This window comes from Triticum aestivum, chromosome 7A (genome assembly GCF_018294505.1).
Source record: "Triticum aestivum cultivar Chinese Spring chromosome 7A, IWGSC CS RefSeq v2.1, whole genome shotgun sequence".
NCBI classification, from domain to species: Eukaryota; Viridiplantae; Streptophyta; class Magnoliopsida; order Poales; family Poaceae; genus Triticum; species Triticum aestivum.
The window spans coordinates 213,536,202-213,555,018 of record NC_057812.1 but is presented as its reverse complement, the minus strand read 5'-3'; positions in this window follow the sequence as shown (position 1 = coordinate 213,555,018).

Below are 18,817 nucleotides of genomic sequence, written 5' to 3'. Positions count from 1 at the left end.
TAGTAGTATCAAGCATAGAAGTAGTTTCATCATAAGTATCATGCATAACAGAAGTGGCATCATCAATAACATGCAACATATCGGAATTAATAGCAGAAGCATGTTTAGGTGTCGCAAGCTTACTCAAAACAGAAGCTGAATCAAGCGCAGAGCTGGAAGGCAGTTCCTTACCTCCCCTCGTAGTTGAGGGATAAATCTTGGTTCTTGGATCTTTCAAGTTCTTCATAATGATAAGCAGATATAAATCCCAAGTGGCTCAAAGAATAGAGCTATGCTCCCCGGCAACGGCGCCATAAAATAGTCTTGATAACCCACAAATATAGGGGATCGCAACAATTTTCGAGGGTAGAGTATTCAACCCAAATTTATTGATTCGACACAAGGGGAGCCAAAGAATATTCTCAAGTATTAGCAGCTGAGTTGTCAATTCAACCACACATGGAAACTTAATATCTGCAATAAGGTTTTTAGTAGCAAAGTATTATGATAGTAGTGGTAACGATAGCAAAAGTAATGTTTTTGGTGTTTTATAGCGATGATAACAATAGCAACAAAAAAGTAAATAAGCGAAGGACAATATATGGAAAGCCCGTAGGCAATGGATCAGTGATGGAGAATTATGCAGGATGTGGTTCATCATGTAACAATCATAACCTAGGGTGACACAGAACTAGCTCCAATTCATCAATGTAATGTAGGCATGTATTCCGAATATAGTCATATGTGCTTATGGAAAAGAACTTGCATGGCATATTTTGTCCTACCCTCCCGTGGCAGCGGGGTCCTAAAGGAAACTAAGGGATATTAAGGCCTCCTTTTAATAGAGTATCGGACCAAAGCATTAACACATAGTGAATACATGAACTCCTCAAACTACGGACATCACCGGGAGTGGTCCCGATTATTGTCACTTCGGGGTTGCCGGATCATAACACATAGTAGGTGACTATAGACTTGCAAGATAGGATCAAAAACTCACATATATTCATGAAAACATAGTAGGTTCAGATCTGAAATCATGGCACTCGGGCCCTAGTGACAAGCATTAAGCATAGCAAAGTCATAGCAACATCAATCTCAGAACATAGTGGATAGTAGGGATCAAACCCTAACAAAACTAACTCGATTACATGATAAATCTCATCCAACCCATCACCGTCCAGCAAGCCTACGATGGAATTACTCATGCACGGCGGTGAGCATCATGAAATTGGTGATGGAGGATGGTTGATGATGACGACAGCGACGGATTCCCCTCTCCGGAGCCCCGAACAGACCCCAGATCAGCCCTCCCGAGAGATTTTAGGGCTTGGCGGTGGCTCCATATCGTAAAACGCGATGATTCCTTCTTCTTTATTTTTTTCTCCCCGAACACGAATATATAGAGTTGCAGTTGAGGTCGGAGGAGCTCTAGGGGGCCCATGAGGCAGGGGGCGCGCCCAGGGGGGCAGGCGCCCCCACCCTCGTGGCTAGAGTGTGGCTCCCTGGCCTTGATTCTTTGCCAATATTTTTTATTATTTCCAAAAATAATATCCGTGGAGTTTCAGGTCATTCCGAGAACTTTTGTTTCTGCACATAAATAACACCATGGCAATTCTGCTGAAAACAACGTCAGTCCGGGTTAGTTCCATTCAAATCATGCAAGTTAGAGTCCAAAACAAGGGCAAAAGTGTTTGGAAAAGTAGATACGACAGATACGTATCATCTACTATAGTGTAGCATTGAAACTAAACAACGTCCCAGGCTTGGTAATAGGGAGATGGGTTCCTACCTCATGCATTCTAATCAACTACAAGATTCAATAACACTATTGGAGGGATTATGAGTGGTGACACTAAATGCAATAAAAACATAGGTATGGAAAGCATGATCAAAGTGAAATTGCCTGGTATGTTGATGAAGATAATATCGCTCTAAGAGAAATCCTGATAGTACTATTCGTCACTCTCCGAAGAAAATCTATATAGTCAAACATTGCACTCACATAAGCAATCATTCTAGCAAGCAATTTCTAGCAATCATAATTATTGATAAACAACAGGGAAATCAAATAATAAAACCCAAATAAAATCCAAAGAACTTCAAGGAAAACTACTAAGGAAAAGTCTAAGACTTTACTACAAACAATAAAAATAGTTTTTATCCCACATAAAACTTGACTGCAAAAATAAAATAAAATACTAAACTAATAAATTAACAGAAAATAAAATAGTAAAACAACTAACTTAACAGAAAGTAAATGAAGTTTTATGAAAATAACATAAAGTATTTTTCATAAACTTTTACTAGCAAAAAGAAACACATAAAAAGCTTTTATAAAACTCTATTTATGCCCTATGCAAGTTTTACTATAAAACTAAAGAAAATATGAAAACAATAAGAATAACATTCTCTACTATTAAATAACAGAAACAAATCCAAATTTTTCAAAATTTACAAAAGAAATAATTTCAAAACAATTAAAACTATAAAGAAAAGACTAAAACAAAGTAGAACTAAAACAGTATTGTTCTGTCTAAACCCTAATTTAAAATAAACCAGTAATAAATCAATATTATCTACTGGATAGACAAAACAAAAACAAAACAGTAGCGAAAGGAACCAGTAAAAAATCTATTATAGAATTCAAACCAGAGCCAAAACAATGTTTGGAGCATATTTGAAATAAGTCATATTTAAATTACTCAAATTTGAAAACTAAGTATGCAAACAGAAACTTCAACAAATTTTGAATCTAGTGCAAAAAGAATCACTCAATTTGGATCTAAAATATAAAAGATATTGAATATTTAAGAATAGAACTATTCTATTTTTGAAACAGAAATGAAATAAAATAAAATAAAAATAAAACGGGCAAGTGCTACATGTCAGGCTGCTATTGGGCCTAAGCAATGGGCGATATGAACTTAACAACGCTCCACCGATCTTTAACAGATTAGCGCGCACGTGCACAAAAAGAAAAATCAGCTTAACTGGTCCGATCTAAACCAAAAATAAACCGATGTTAAACAGATCTAGTAAAAAAACCTAACCGTTCAGAGGTTCTAATCTATGCCATAGAATTTAGATCGAACGGAGGGGGAGAGATGGAGCTCACCGTGGCGGCGGTGAAGATCTCCGGCGAAGTCATCGGCGACGTCAACGATGTGCGAGTGGCTTCACCAGGGGGTCTCTGGCGTCAGGAAGAGCTCCGTCCTATGTGGAAGACGACGGCGAGATCGTGGACGACCTTGACGTAGCTCGGGGATAACGAACACGAGTGGGGCAAGCTCGGCGGTGGCGGTGGTGTTCGGTGGTGAAAGGGGGCGATGATTCCGGCGATCGTAGGTAGTTATGGTGGTGTCCAAATGATCCGTGGAAGCGAGGGGAGTGCAGAGGTGGTCTCGGGAGGCGGAGAGGGGGCTGGAGTAGCTCGATGGGGGCGGTTATGGTGCGGTGGCGGCATCAGGCTCCGGCGAGCGATTGCGAGGCGAGGGCGTGTTGAGGAAGGGTGTTTAGGGGCGAAATCGGTCGAGGAAGGCAGGGTTTATATAGGGGGAGGGTGCTTGGAGGATGGGGCGAATCGGGGAGAGGATCCCGAGGGATCCAGGATACGGCGGCGCGACGAACGGCCACTGGGTTCAGCCTGGCGTCCAGAGGAAGAAGATGGTGCAGGGCCCATCGGTTAGTGCAAGAGAGAGGGATTAGTGAGAGGGAGAGGGGTTCCGACGACCGAGGCAGAGGGGGTTCGGTGCGGGAGTGGGGCCATGGGCCGATTCGGCTGGCAGGGCCATTGGCTAGAGCCTGGCCTCACGGTGGGCCTTGGGCATTTTTTTACGCAACGTAGAAGAGAAAGACCCAAAATACAAGAAAAATAAAATTTTATATAGACATATTATATATCAAAATTTTCAAAGAAATAAATCCTAAAACATGAACTATTTATTGAATTCAAATAAAATATAAAAAATTCACAAAACTCAAATATTGCTGTTGTTGCAAGAAAACCCAATAAAAATTATTTTTAAAATACTAAATGATTTCAAATTTATTTTTCTCCACTTTTATATTGTTGGGAATCATTTTACCCTATTTTCCATATATTTCATTTTTGGAGGCACATAATTTGAAAACAAAAACAGATAACGCCAAATTGAAAATGGGTTTCAAAATAACTTCAAAGGAAGTTTCAATTTGATTCTTTAAACTTCCAACTCATATTTCACACAATTTGAAGAGGTCATTTTATCTTCTCTCATGAAAATCATTGAGTTGCATAGAGTTTCTGGTTTGAATTATTTGCAAATGAAATTCAAATATTTTCAAAAACCCTTTTCTTTTTAAATGGAAGAAGTCATGTCATCTTCACTCCAGGGTTTTTGCGTTTGAAAAGAATTTGAATTCATGGAGCTCAGAATGCAAAGTGAAAGTTTGGGAAAGTCATTTCATTCCCTCTCATTCAATTTTCAGAAAGTTTCTAATTTCACTCGGTTTCACACAAGCAATCACACCACAATCAAAAAATATTTATTTAATATAACATTCCAAAATTTATAATTTTTGGATGTTACAAATTTCTTCTAAAAATGTGAGATCATTTAGTATAAGAGAAAATTGAGCATTGTACGAACTTGTGATGGTGAAGAATAAAAGTAATAGACTTCATAATAAAGGTCTCTATTACAAGGGGCAATACAATATGACGTTCTTTTGCACTAAGGGGTTGAGCATACAAACAAATAAGCGCATGACAACCTCTGCTTCCCTCTGCAAACGGTCTATCTTTTACTTTTATGTATTTACTTTTGTGCAAAGAGTCAAAGTTTTCTCTCTATTCCTTTTTTATTTTTCACCTTTGGCAAGCATCATGTGGTGAGGAAAGATCTAGGCACATATGTCTAGTTGAATATGGGTAGCATGAGTTATTATTGTTGACATCACCCTTGAAGTGAATATGTCGGGAGGCGAAACTATAAGCCCCTATCTCCCTAAGTGTCCGGTTGAAACGTTTTGCTCATGTGTATGTGGTGAGTGTTAGCAATCATAGAAGACTATATGATGGTTGAGTATGTGGACTTGCCTAGAGGCTCAGATACGTGACCCTTCCTGGAAATATGATGAATTGTAGTTGCAAAGTTGAATTGTCACTTACTCATGAGAAGTCTATGATAAAAGTTCTATGATAAGAGTCTTATGTTTAAGTTTGTTTATGTTATAATAATTCACATGATGCTTCTATGTCCGTATTTCGTTTTTATCGACACCTCTCTCTCTCTCTCTAAGCATGTGGACATGTTTTTTTGATTTCGGTTTTCGCTTGAGGACAAGCGAGGTCTAAGCTTGGGGGAGTTGATACGTCCATTTTGCATCATGTTTCCCTACTGTTATTTATGATGTTTTTATGCATAATAATTCTTTTTGGAATAATTCTAATGCTTTTTCTCTCATAATTTGCAAGGTACACACAAAGAGGAAGAATTCTGGCAGCTGGAAATCTGGACCTGGAAAAGCTATGTCGGGCTACCTATTCTACACAACTCCAAACAAGCTGAAACTTCACGGAGAATTTTTATGGAATATATGATGAATATTGGAGCAAATAAGTACCAAAGGGGGCCCACCAGGTGGGCACAACCCACCTGGGCGCGCCCTGGTGGGTTGTGCTCACCCAGGCCCACCTCCGGTGCCCATCTTCTGGTATATAAGTATTTTTGACCTAGAAAAAATAAAGGGAGGACTTTCGGGACAGAGCGCCGCTGTCTCGAGGCGGAACTTGGGTAGGAGCACTTTTGCCCTCCGGTGGAGTGATTCCGCCGGGGGAACTTCCCTCCCGGAGGGGGAAATCATCGTCATCATCATCACCAACAACTCGCCCATCTTGGGGAGGGCAATCTCCAGCAACATCTTCAACAACACCATCTCATCTCAAACTCTAGTTCATCTCTTATGTTTAATCTTATTACCGGAACTATAGATTGGTGCTTGTGGGTGAATAGTAGTGTTGATTACATCTTGCAGTAGATTACTATATGGTTTATTTGGTGGAAGATTATATGTTCAGATCCAATATGCTATTTAATACCCCTCTGATCTTGAGCATGATTATCATTTGTGAGTAGTTACTTTTGTTCTTGAGGTCACGGGAGAAATCATTTTGCAAGTAATCATGTGACTTGATGTGTGTTCGATTTTTTGATAGTATGTATGTTGTGATTCCCTTAGTGGTGTCATGTGAACGTCGACTACATGACACTTCACCATATTTGGGCCTAAGGGAATGCATTGTGGAATAGTTATTAGCTGATGGGTTGCGAGAGTGACAGAAGCTTAAACCCTAGTTTATGCGCTATTCTGTAAGGGACTGATTGGATCCAAAAGTTTAATGCTATGGTTAGAATTTATTCTTAATACTTTTCTCATAGTTGCGGATGCTTGCGAGAGTGTTAATCATAAGTAGGAGGTTTGTTCAAGTAAGAACAGTACCTAAGCACCGGTCCACCCACATGTCAAATTATGAAAGTAGCGAACACAAATCAAATCAACATGGTGAAAGTGACTAGATGAAATTCCCGTGTACCCTCAAGAATGCTTTGCTTACTATAAGAGACCGTTTTGGCCTGTCCTTTGCCTCAAAATGAATGGGATACCTTGCTGCACTTTTGCTACTATTATCGTTACTTGCTTGTTACAAATTATCTTGCGATAAAACTACTCTGTTACTTACAATTTCAACACTTACAAATATTACCTTGTTGAAAATCGCTTGTCATTTCCTTCTGCTCCTCGTTGGGTTCAACACTCTTATCGAAAAGAGCTACAATTTATCCCATATACTTGTGGCTCATCATGTCCTTCAATGTGTTCTTCATGTGATCTGATATCCATGTGTGAGTAATTCGGTAAGGTATGGGTTGAGGCAAGAGCCTTGCAACCCTCTGTATTTTTTGTGCGGATCGATGAAAGTGCTTTGAATTAACATCATGTATGTGTGAAAAAAAATTGTTCCATAGATGTCTCTTGTCTCATCTGTGTTCTTCATCCCTGCAGGTACCTAGGATCATGGAGAGCAAGCCACAGAGAGGCTAAGGGCAAGGAGACTTTGACGTGCTATTCTAAACACCAATGATATAAGGGTTTAGTACGGCAACATGGATCCTACGGAGCTACGACCGGGGTGATATGGACCCTTAGGTCATGTGGAGAACTAGCCACACATCATCATGGAGGCATCAAGGTTGATGAAGAAGGCCTCCATGATCGATTCCCCCTTTGGTAGATTACCAGAAAAGGCCTTTAGATGGGATCATGAAAAAACAGAGGCTTGCGGCAGTAGAAGAATTGTTTCGGGTCTCGCTCTGGGGTTTTTGAAATATTTGGGAATTTATAGCACTGAAATTAGGTCAGACGGATCCATGAGGGGCCCACAAAACATCAGAGCGCGCCCTATTGTCTTGTCGTCTCCTCGTCTGGCTTATGGTCCTCCCCCGAAGCTTCTAGGGTCCCTCCTTGTGCAAAAAAATCGTCAAAAAGTTTTGTAGCATATAGACTTTGTTTGGTAGGGATTTTCTATAAAACCAAAAACATGCGGAAAACAACAACTAGCACTAGGCACTAGGTTAATAGGTTAGTTCCTAAAACTGATATAAAATGACATATAAAGTATATAAGATTGATAATATAATAGCATGAAACAATAAAAAAATTATCGATACGTCGGAGACGTATCACCTTGCAACCCTCTGTTTTTTGTGGGGATCAATGGAAGTGCTTTGAATTAACGTCCCATATGTGTGAAACTAAATTGTTCCGTAGATGTCTCCTGTCTCGTCTGCGTTCTTCATCTCTGTAGGTACCCAGAATCATGGAAATCAAGATTCGGAGAGGCTAAGGGTTGGGAGACCGTGAAGTGTTATTCTGAACACTAGTGACAGAAGGGACAGTAACACAGATCCTATCTATGGGGATTCAGGAGGTGCAGTCATTAAATATGAGACGTACTGGTCTTTTGGTTGGACAATTGATTCTTGATGTAGGACGCGTGTCAGTCAAGATGTAGTTTGGACATATCCCCATTTCAGTTTTTAATAAGCACATCTCGATGGGTGACTCTCAGCGTGATACGTCTCCATCGTATCTACTTTTCCAAACACTTTTGCCCTTTTTTGGACTCTAACTTGTATGATTTGAATGGAACTAACCCGGACTGATGTTGTTTTCAGCAGAATTGCCATGGTGTTATTTTTGTGCAGAAATAAAAGTTCTCGGAATGACCTGAAAATCAACTGAGTATATTTTTGGAATATATAAAAATACTGGCGAAAGAATCAAGGCCAAGGAGCCCACACCCTATACACTAGGGTGGGGGCCAGGCCTACCCCCCCTCGGCGCGCCCCCTGCCTCGTGGGCCCCCTAGTGCTCCACCGACCTCAACTCCAACTCTATATATTCACGTTTGGGAAGAAAAAAATCAGACAGAAGGAGTCATCACGTTTATCGATATGGAGCCGCCGCCAAGCCCTAATCTCTCTCGGGAGGGCTGATCCGGAGTCCGTTCTGGGCTCCGAAGAGGGGAATCCGTCGCCATTGTCATCATCAACCTTCCTCCATCACCAATTTCATGATGCTCACCGCCGTGCGTGAGTAATTCCATCGTAGGCTTGCTGGACGGTGGTGGGTTGGATGATTTTTATCATGTAATCGAGTTAGTTTTGTTAGGGTTTGATCCCTAGTATCCATTATGTTCTGAGATTGATGTTGCTATGACTTTGCTATGCTTAATGCTTGTCACTAGGGCCCGAGTGCCATGATTTCAGATCTGAACCTATTATGTTTTCATGAATATATGTGAGTTCTTGATCCTATCTTGCAAGTCTTTAGTCACCTATTACGTGTTATGATCCGTTAACCCCGAAGTCACAATAATCGGGATACTTACCGGTGATGACCATAATTTGAGGAGTTCATATATTCACTAAGTGTTAATGCTTTGGTTCAGTACTCTAATAAAAGGAGGACTTAATATCCCTTAGTTTCCAACAGGACACCGCTGCCACGGGAGGGTAGGACAAAAGATGTCATGTAAGTTCTTTTCCATAAGCATGTATGACTATATTCGGAATACATGCCTACATTACATTGATGAACTGGAGCTAGTTCTGTGCGACCCTATGTTATAACTATTGCAAGAGGCATCGCATCTGACATAATTATCCAACACTGATCCATTGCCTACGAGCTTTTCACATATTGATCTTTGCTTAATTACTTTTCCGTTGCCACTGTTACATTCACTACAAAACCAATACTGTTACTTTTGCCACTGTTATCGCTACTATCATATTACTTTGCTACTAAATACTTTGCTGCAGATATTAAGTTTTCTAGGTGTGGTTGAATTGACAACTCAGCTGCTAATACTTGAGATTATTCTTTGGCTCCCCTTGTGTCGAATCAATAAATTTGGGTTGAATACTCTACCCTCGAAAACTGTTGTGATCCCCTATACTTGTGGATTATCAAGACTATTTTTTGGCTCCATTGCCGAGGAGCATAGCTCTATTATTTGATTCACTTAGGATTTATATCTGCTGATCACTAAGAAGAACTTGAAAGATAAAAGAACCAAGATTTTTCCCTCAACTACGAGGGTAGGTAAGGAACTGCCATCTAGCTCTGCACTTGATTCACCTTCTATTTTGAGTAAACTTGCGACACCTACACCTCTTATTCATTCTGAAATGTCGCATGTTATTGATGATGCCACTTGTGCTTTGCATGATACTTATGATGAAACTACTTCTATTCTTGATAATACTGTGCCACTAGGTGAATTTCTTGATGAACAACTTGCTAGGGCTAGAGAGAATGAAATTATTGAAACTGATAATATTGATGAAAGTGATGATGAAGATTCTCCCCCCTAGATATGAATTGCCTGTTGTGCCTGAGGGTTATGTTATGGATGAAGAAACTGCTAGAGACTTCTTAGCTCGCAATGATAGATATGATCATAAGAAATTATTAGCTAAGCTTAAAGAAAAGTCTTTGAATGCTAGAATGAAATATGACCCTGCTTTTGCTACTTCACCTATCGTTATTTCTGATAAGGATTATGATTTCTCTATCGACCCTGAGTTAATTACTTTGGTTGAATCTGATCATTTTTATGGCTATGAATCTGAAACTGTTATGGCACATCTTACTAAATTAAATGATATCGCCACCCTGTTCACTAATGATGAGAAAACTCGCTATTACTTTATCCTTAAGTTGTTTCCGTTCTCATTAAAGGGTGATGCTAAAACAAGGTTTAATTTTCTTGATCCTGTTTGTGTGCGTAGTCCCCAGGATATGATTTATTACTTCTCTGCTAAATATTTCCCCGCTCATAAGAAACAAGCTGCCTTAAGGGAAATACATAATTTGGTGCAAATTAAAGAAGAGAGTCTCCCACAAGCTTGGGGGAGGCTTCTCCAATTACTTAGTGCTTTGCCTGATCATCCTCTTAAGAAAAATGAAATACTTGATATCTTTTATAATGGACTAACCGATGCTTCCAAAGACCACCTGGATAGTTGTGCTGGTTGTGTTTTTAGGGAAAGAACTGTTGATCAAGCTGAATTGCTATTGAATAATATGTTGAGTAATGAAAATGATTGGACACTTCCTGAACCAACTCCCAAGCCAACTCTGAAGAAAAGGGTATTCTATTTCTAAGTCCTACAGATATGTGAGAGGCAAAGAAATCTATGAAAGAAAAAGGTATTAAAGCTGCAGATGTTAAGAATTTACCACCTATTGAAGAAATACATGGTCTTAACAACCCGACACAGTTAGTAAAGGTAAATTCTCTATATAGATTTGATGAAGGTGATATTCCTCGTTATGAGTCTGCTAGCCAATGCTTAGATGAGTTTGATAATTTTATTGTTAAACAAGAAAATTCAATGATTATGTTGGTAGACAACTGAAACGTAATGCTTATATGATTGAACACTTGAGTGATTATATGTCTAGAGTTAAAGGTGAACTTAAACTTATTAGTAAACATGCTTCTATGGTTACCACTCAAGTAGAACAAGTACTTAAGGCTCAGAATGATTTGCTCAATGAATTAAATAATAAGAAAAATGATAATGTTGGTAGAGTTATGACTAGAGGGGGTAAAATGACTCGGGAACCTTTGTATCCCGAGGGTCACCCTAAGAGAATTGAGCAAGATTCTCAGAGAACTAATGTTGATGCACCTAGTTCTTCTAAGAAGAAGAAAAAGAAAAATGATAGGACTTTGCATGCTTCTAGTGATAATGTTAATGATATTTCTAATTCTGATGCTGAAACACAATCTGGTAATGAACATGAACCTAGTGATAATGTTAATGATGATGTTCATGTTGATGGTCAACCTAGCAATGATAATGACATAGAGATTGAACCTGTTGTTGATCTTGATAACCCACAATCAAAGAATAAACGTTATGATAAGAGAGACTTTGTTGCTAGGAAGCACGGTAAAGAAAGAGAACCATGGGTTCAGAAACCCATGTCTTTTCCTCCTAAACCATCCAAGAAAAAGGATGATGAGGATTTTGAGCGCTTTGCTGAAATGATTAGACCTATCTTTTTGCGTATGCGTTTGACTGATATGCTTAAAATGAATCCTTATGCTAAGTATATGAAAGATATTGTTACAAATAAAAGAAAGATACTGAAAGCTGAAATTTCCACCATGCTTGCTAATTACACTTTTAAGGGTGGAATACCAAAGAAACTTGGAGATCTAGGAGTACCAACTACACCATGCTCCATTAAAAGAAACTATTTTAAAACTGTTGTATGTGATCTTGGAGCCGGTGTTAGTGTTATGCCTCTCTCTTTATATCGTAGACTTGATTTGAATAAGTTGACACCTATTGAAATATCTTTGCAAATGGTTGATAAATCAACTGCCATACCTGTCGGTATTTGTGAGGATGTGCCTGTTGTGGTTGCAAATGTTACTATTTTAATGGACTTTGTTATTCTTGATATTCCCGAAGATGATAGCATGTCCATTATCCTTGGTAGACCCTTTTTGAATACTGCAGGGGCTGTTATTGATTGCAACAAAGGCAATGTCACTTTTCATGTTAATGGTAGTGAGCATACGGTACACTTTCTGAGGAAACAACCTCAAGTCCACAGTATCAATTCTATTGGAAAAATTCCAACAATTACTATTGGAGGTTTTGAATTTCCTCTTCCTACTATCAAGAAGAAATATGATATTCTTATTGTTGGGGACATGCATATCCCCGTTGAGATAACCTAGTGTTATTCAAAATTCTCCGGTTTCATGCAATTCAGAAAGGGTTTGTTAACAAGACTTGATCAACCTTGTTAGTGGATTCCTTTTTGATGAGCATGAGCTGGATGAAGTTAGAAAGCACAACTCCCTGTACCCTCCTTTTACTTCCTATTATTTATATTAAATAAAGCAAAAATAGTATTTGTTGTCTGTTTTCTGAATTATCCTTGCAATAAAAAATACCCCAAAAATAAAAGTTCTCCAAATTCCCTAAAAATTTAATATGATTTTTTAGAATATTTAGGAATGTTTGGCACTGAGAACACACCAGGGGGCCTCACCATGTGCCCATGAGGGTGGAGGGCGCGCCCTACCCCCTGGGCGCCCTCCTGCCTCGTGGACCCCACGTCGATCCCCTCCACTTATTCTTGCACCCACACACTTCGTCTTCCTCCAGAAAAATCATCCACCAGCTCAAACCCGAGTTCTAGCTCATTTTGCTGCCATTTTCGATCTCCTTGCTCAAAGCTCCATTCAGAAAACTACTTTGGGGGATTGTTCTTCGGTATGTGACTCCTCCAGTGATCCAATTAGTTTTTGTTCTAGTGCTTTATTTATTGCAAATTTTTGCTGCTTAGGTGACCCTGTTCTTGAGCTTGCATGTCAATCTTATGTGGTCAAAAGTAGTTTTAATGCATGATATGGCCTCTAGGCACTTGTAGGAGTAGTTGCTATCAATCTTGTTGAGTTTGCTTCACTTTTATTTTTGAGTTACTAAAATTTTCAGAAATTTTTTCAGAGGAAGAAATATGTTTAGGAAAATGTACCAAGGTGGTTCCTCAAGGAAGCAAGGACCCAGGCCCGCGATACATGAGTCAGAATATGAACCACCAAGAGAAGCTCAAGTGCGGACTTGTGAATGGCCGTCAGAAGACTTTATGATCCAAGCAGAAATTAAGGAGGAATTCGATGCGTATGTGCGTAATGTTGAACTTGAGGGCTTCGTGTCAGATAAGTGCCCCCAATATTATCACCTAATTGATTCCTTTGTGAGAAGGTTTAAATTTACATCATCACGCAATTCTCACAATGTCCTATTTGATCTCTATAATAAATCTTATACCATGGATTTAGAAGATTTTAATACTGCTTGTAAACTCCCGCAGTGGGGTAGTGTTAGTGAACCTCGCAAATCTGAATTTAAAGAATTTCTTACTAGTATCACTGTGGGGGAATCTAGAGAAATAACACAAGCTACCATAGGGAGCATTCATTTTCCCGCCATACATTATTTTGCTCTCTTTATAGGTAGATACATCAATGATAAGGATGAGGCATGTCACATGTGTGTTCCCGATCTTAGGGTTCTCAAGAGTGCTGTATTAGGTGATAAACAATACAACTTGGAGGTCATTGTTGCACGTAGATTGCATCTTAATAGTTTAACTGGAGACTTGTTTGGTGGAATTTATGCAACTCGTGTAGCTAATTTTCTTGAGATACCCATACATGAGAATTTTATTGAATTGCCTCCTGCTTATCTAGATTATAATGCTATGGTTCGTCATCAGTTTGTTGAGAGGAACGATCAGTTCCTCCAGTACCGACTAATCTTTGACATACGGCGCACTGTCCATGTTGCTTGTCTTGCTCCTGCTTTCTTTGACTTTCAGACAAAAGGGAGATATGTTATAACTAGGGAGGAGGTGAACGAGTACGAGAGGAGGAAGGAGGCAGCCCGCCTCCAAGCTGCAGCTCGTGAGGCAATAGCTGTTGCATCCCAGTACGACCCCAGTTACAACTTTGGATTTCCACCAGGCCAGCTCTGGCCATAGACCAACTTAGGCCAAAAGCCTAAGCTTGGGGGAGTATGTATTTCTTACCGACATTACATTCATGTTCACACACTCATGCCAGTTGTCGGTGCTCATACTTTTTCATTGTATCATCCATACTAGTTTAGTTTTCTTTTTAAGCTTTCTTCTTGTGTGTTTGAAAAACTTTAAGAAAAACCAAAAAAAATAGTTGTAGCTTTTAGCTAGTTTACTTTCCATGCTTGCAGTAGTAGTAATTAAAAACAAAACCCCAAAAGATTTCTCGTTCATCTTTTGCTTGTTGGGAGCTTTCCCGTGTAAATAGTTGTATTTCTTTTCTTTCGATGTCAAGAGGAGAAGACCTTGATGAAAATGTTGAGTGGCTCTCATATGCATTATTGTTGATCTAACAAAGAGCCCATATTTCCTTGTATTCTCCTTTGAATTGAAGCTTGCAGATTCCAGCTTAGTCCAATGCACGTGCACTATTATTATTATCCATATTATTCGGTTGTGCAAGTGAAAGGCAATAATGACGATATATGATGAACTGATTGAGATGAGAAAAGCTGGTATGAACTCGACCTCTCTTGTTTTTGTAAATATGATTAGTTCATCGTTCCTAATTCAGCTTGTTATGAATGAAACATGTTTGCAATGACAATTAGATATTATAGTTGCTCATGCCATGCTTAATTTGCTAGGAGTTTATAATGGTTTACCTTGCGTGCCAACATGCTATTAAAATGGTTGTGATGTGGTATGATAGGGTGGTATCCTCCTTTGAATGATTCAAGTGGCTTGACTTGGCACATGTTCACGCATGTAGTTGAAACAAAATCAACATAGCCTCCACAATATTTATGTTCATGGTGAATTATATCCTACTCATGCTTGCATTTAGTGTTGATTAATTTTAATGCATGTTCATGACTGTTGTCCCTCTCTAGCTAGTCGCTTCCCAGTCTCTTTCTAGCCTTCACTTGTAGTAAGCGGGAATACTGCTTGTGCATCCAATCCCATAAACCCCCAAAGTTATTCCATATGAGTCCACCATACCTTCCTATATGCGGTATCTGCCTGCCGTTCCAAGTAAATTTGTATGTGCCAAACTCTAAACCTTCAAATGAAATTCTGTTTTGTATGCTCGAATAGCTCATGTATCAACTAGGGTTGTCTGTATCTTCCATGCTAGGCGGGTTATTCTCAAGAGGAGTGGACTCCGCTCCTGACTCACGAGAAAATGGCTGGTCTCCGGGATGCCCAGTCCCATGCTCAAACAAAATCAAAATAATTGCAAACAATACTCCCCTAGGATTGTTGTTAGTTGGAGGCACCCGTTGTTTTGGGCAAGCCATGTATTGATGCATGTTGGTGGTGGGGGAGTATATACTTTACATTCTGCTTGGGAACCTCCTATAATGTGTGTAGCATGGAATATATCGAGATCTCTTGGTTGTTATGTTGACAAGGAAAGTATACCACTCAAAATATTATTCAACTCTATTTCAAAACTGAGCTCTGGCACCTCTACAAATCCCTGCTTCCCTCTGCGAAGGGCCTATCTATTTACTTTTATGTTGAGTCATCATCCTCTTATTAAAAAGCACCAGTTGGAGAGCACCGCTGTCATTTGCATGTATTATTGTTAGTTTACATTGAGTATGACTGTGACTCGATCTCTTTTACCATGAATTATAATTTCCAGTCAGCCCTTGATCTTTATAGGTTCTCTGCATTTATGTTTTGCGGTCTCAGAAAGGGCTAGCGAGATACCATCTTGTTATATCATATTATGATTGTTGTGAGAAAGTGTTGTCATCTGAGATTTATTATTATTGCTCGCTAGTTGATTATGCCATTGATATGGGTAAACATGAGACCTAAATGTTATTGAGAATATGGTTAGTTCATAATCTTTGCTGAAAACTAGAATGTTGGATTTACATATTTACAATAACAAGAGCAAACAGAGTTTGTAAAAGTTTTTCTTTATCACTTTCAGTTTGTCGACTGAATTGCTTGAGGACAAGCAAAGGTTTAAGCTTTGGGGAGTTGATACGTCTCCATCGTATCGACTTTTCCAAACAGTTTTACCCTTGTTTTGGACTCTAACTTGTATGATTTGAATGGAACTAACCCGGACTGACGTTGTTTTCATCAGAATTGCCATGGTGTTATTTTTGTGCAGAAATAAAAGTTCTCAGAATGACCTAAAAATCAACGGAGAATACTTTTGGAATATATAAAAAATACTGGCGAAAGAATCAAGGCCACGGGGCCCACACCCTGTCCACGAGGGTGGGGGCGTGCCTACCTCCCCCTGGGCGCGCCCCCTGCCTCGTGGCCCCCCTGGTGCTCCATCGACCTCAACTCCAACTCTATATATTCACGTCCGGGAGAAAAAAAATCAGAGAGAAGGATTCATCGCGTTTTACGATACGGAGCCGCCGCCAAGCCCTAATCTCTCTCGGGAGGGCTGATCTGGAGTCCGTTTGGGGCTCCGGAGAGGGGCATCCGTCGCCATCGTCATCGTCAACCTTCCTCCATCACCAATTTCATGATGCTCACCACCGTGCATGAGTAATTCCATCGTAGTCTTGCTGGACGGTGATGGGTTGGATGAGATTTATCATGTAATCGAGTTAGTTTTGTTTGGGTTTGATCCCTAGTATCTATTATGTTCTGAGATTGATGTTGCTATGACTTTGCTATGCTTAATGCTTGTCACTAGGGCCCAAGTGCCATGATTTCAGATCTGAACCTATTATGTTTTCATGAGTATATGTGTGTTCTTGATCCTATCTTGCAAATCTATAGTCACCTATTATGTGTTATGATCCATTAACCCCAAAGTGACAATAATCGGGATACTTACCGGTGATGACGTAGTTTGAGGAGTTCATGTATTCACTAAGTGTTAATGCTTTGGTCTGGTACTCTATTAAAAGGAGGCATTAATATCCCTTAGTTTCCAATAGGACCCGCCTGCCACGGGAGGGTAGGACAAAAGATGTCATGCAAGTTCTTTTCCATAAGCATGTATGACTATATTCAGAATACATGCATAAATTACATTGATGAACTGGAGCTAGTTCCGTGTCACCCTATGTTATAACTATTGCATGAGGAATCGCATCCGACATAATTATCCATCGCTGATCCATTGCCTACGAGCTTTTCACATATTGATCTTTGCTTAGTTACTTTTCCGTTGCCACTGTTACAATCACTACAAAACCAATATTGTTACTTTTGCCACCGTTACTGCTACTATCAGATTACTTTGCTACTAAATACTTTGCTACAGATATTAAGCTTTCCAGGTGTGGTTGAATTGACAACTCAGCTGCTAATACTTGAGAATATTCTTTGGCTCCCCTTGTGGCGAATCAATAAATTTGGGTACCCTCGAAAACTGTCGCGGTCCCCTATACTTGTGGGTTATCACAGCGCACAAATTAAGATCATATTTGGTCCCAACACAAATACATGGTTGTAAGCATTAAGACCTCATATTGTGCCCATTTTTATTATAAGTGTCCAACTCATTGTACACTACAAAAAAATACACTTTCGTGATGATACGTGTTTGTCACAGTAGGTCGCGTTTTTTGTCATGCATGTACATCCATGACGATTTTATGACAGAATCAAGATAGTCATACCTGTGCTGCCGTAGATGTGTTCCATGACATTACCAAAATTGTCATCATGGAAGTGTCCACTTCCATGACAATAAATCGCGCGTCACAGATGTGCTTTTGTCAAGGGTGACCAACACGTGGCATACACCATAATGGAACGTCGTTAAGCTATCGGGTCCGGTTTTGGATCCGATTACCCGTTAACAGCCTGGACCAATGGGGATTTTCCATGTGTAAAATCATCATTGGCCGCAGGAAACACGTGTTGCCTCACCGTTGGGACAGATGGCATCCACTCATTGGACAGGAGGCGCCTATGATAGCTCGACACATGGCACGGCCCAACAGTGGCCCATTCCAGTGAAAAAGGACGGCCCAGTAAAAATTAGCAGGCCGGCCCATATAAGGCCTACTTGTGTCAGATCCATTTAAGCCCACAGCCCATACGAGATGTGCCAATTCGGCCTGTCAACGACCTATTAATGATTTGACACCATTGCAGCCCATCGTCAGTTCGAGCCCGTTAACAGCCCGCTATATATTTGGGCTCAATATCGGCCTGATGAAATTTTGGCCTGTTAACGGCCCATATAATGGATGGGCCAATTTTGAGGATGTACATCTTTCGGCCTTTTAGCGACCCTGTCGGTGTCAAAACCGGCGGATCTTGGTAGGGGGTCCCGAACTGTGCGTCTAAGGCGGATGGTAACAAGAGGCAGGGGACACGATGTTTTACCCAGGTTCGAGCCCTCTTGATGGAGGTAAAACCCTACGTCCTGCTTGATTTATTCTTGATAATATGAGTAGTACAAGAGTTGATCTACCACGAGATCGGAGAGGCTAAACCCTAGAAGCTAGCCTATGGTATGATTGTATGTTGTCCTACGGACTAAAACCCTCTGGTTTATATAGACAACGGAGGGGGCTAGGGTTACACAAGGTCGGTTACAAAGGAGGATATATAAATATCCATATTGCCTAGCTTGCCTTCCACGCCAAGGAGAGTCCCATCCGGACACGGGACGAAGTCTTCAATCTCGTATCTTCATAGTCGAACAGTCCGGCCAAAGGATATAGTCCAGTTGTCCGGA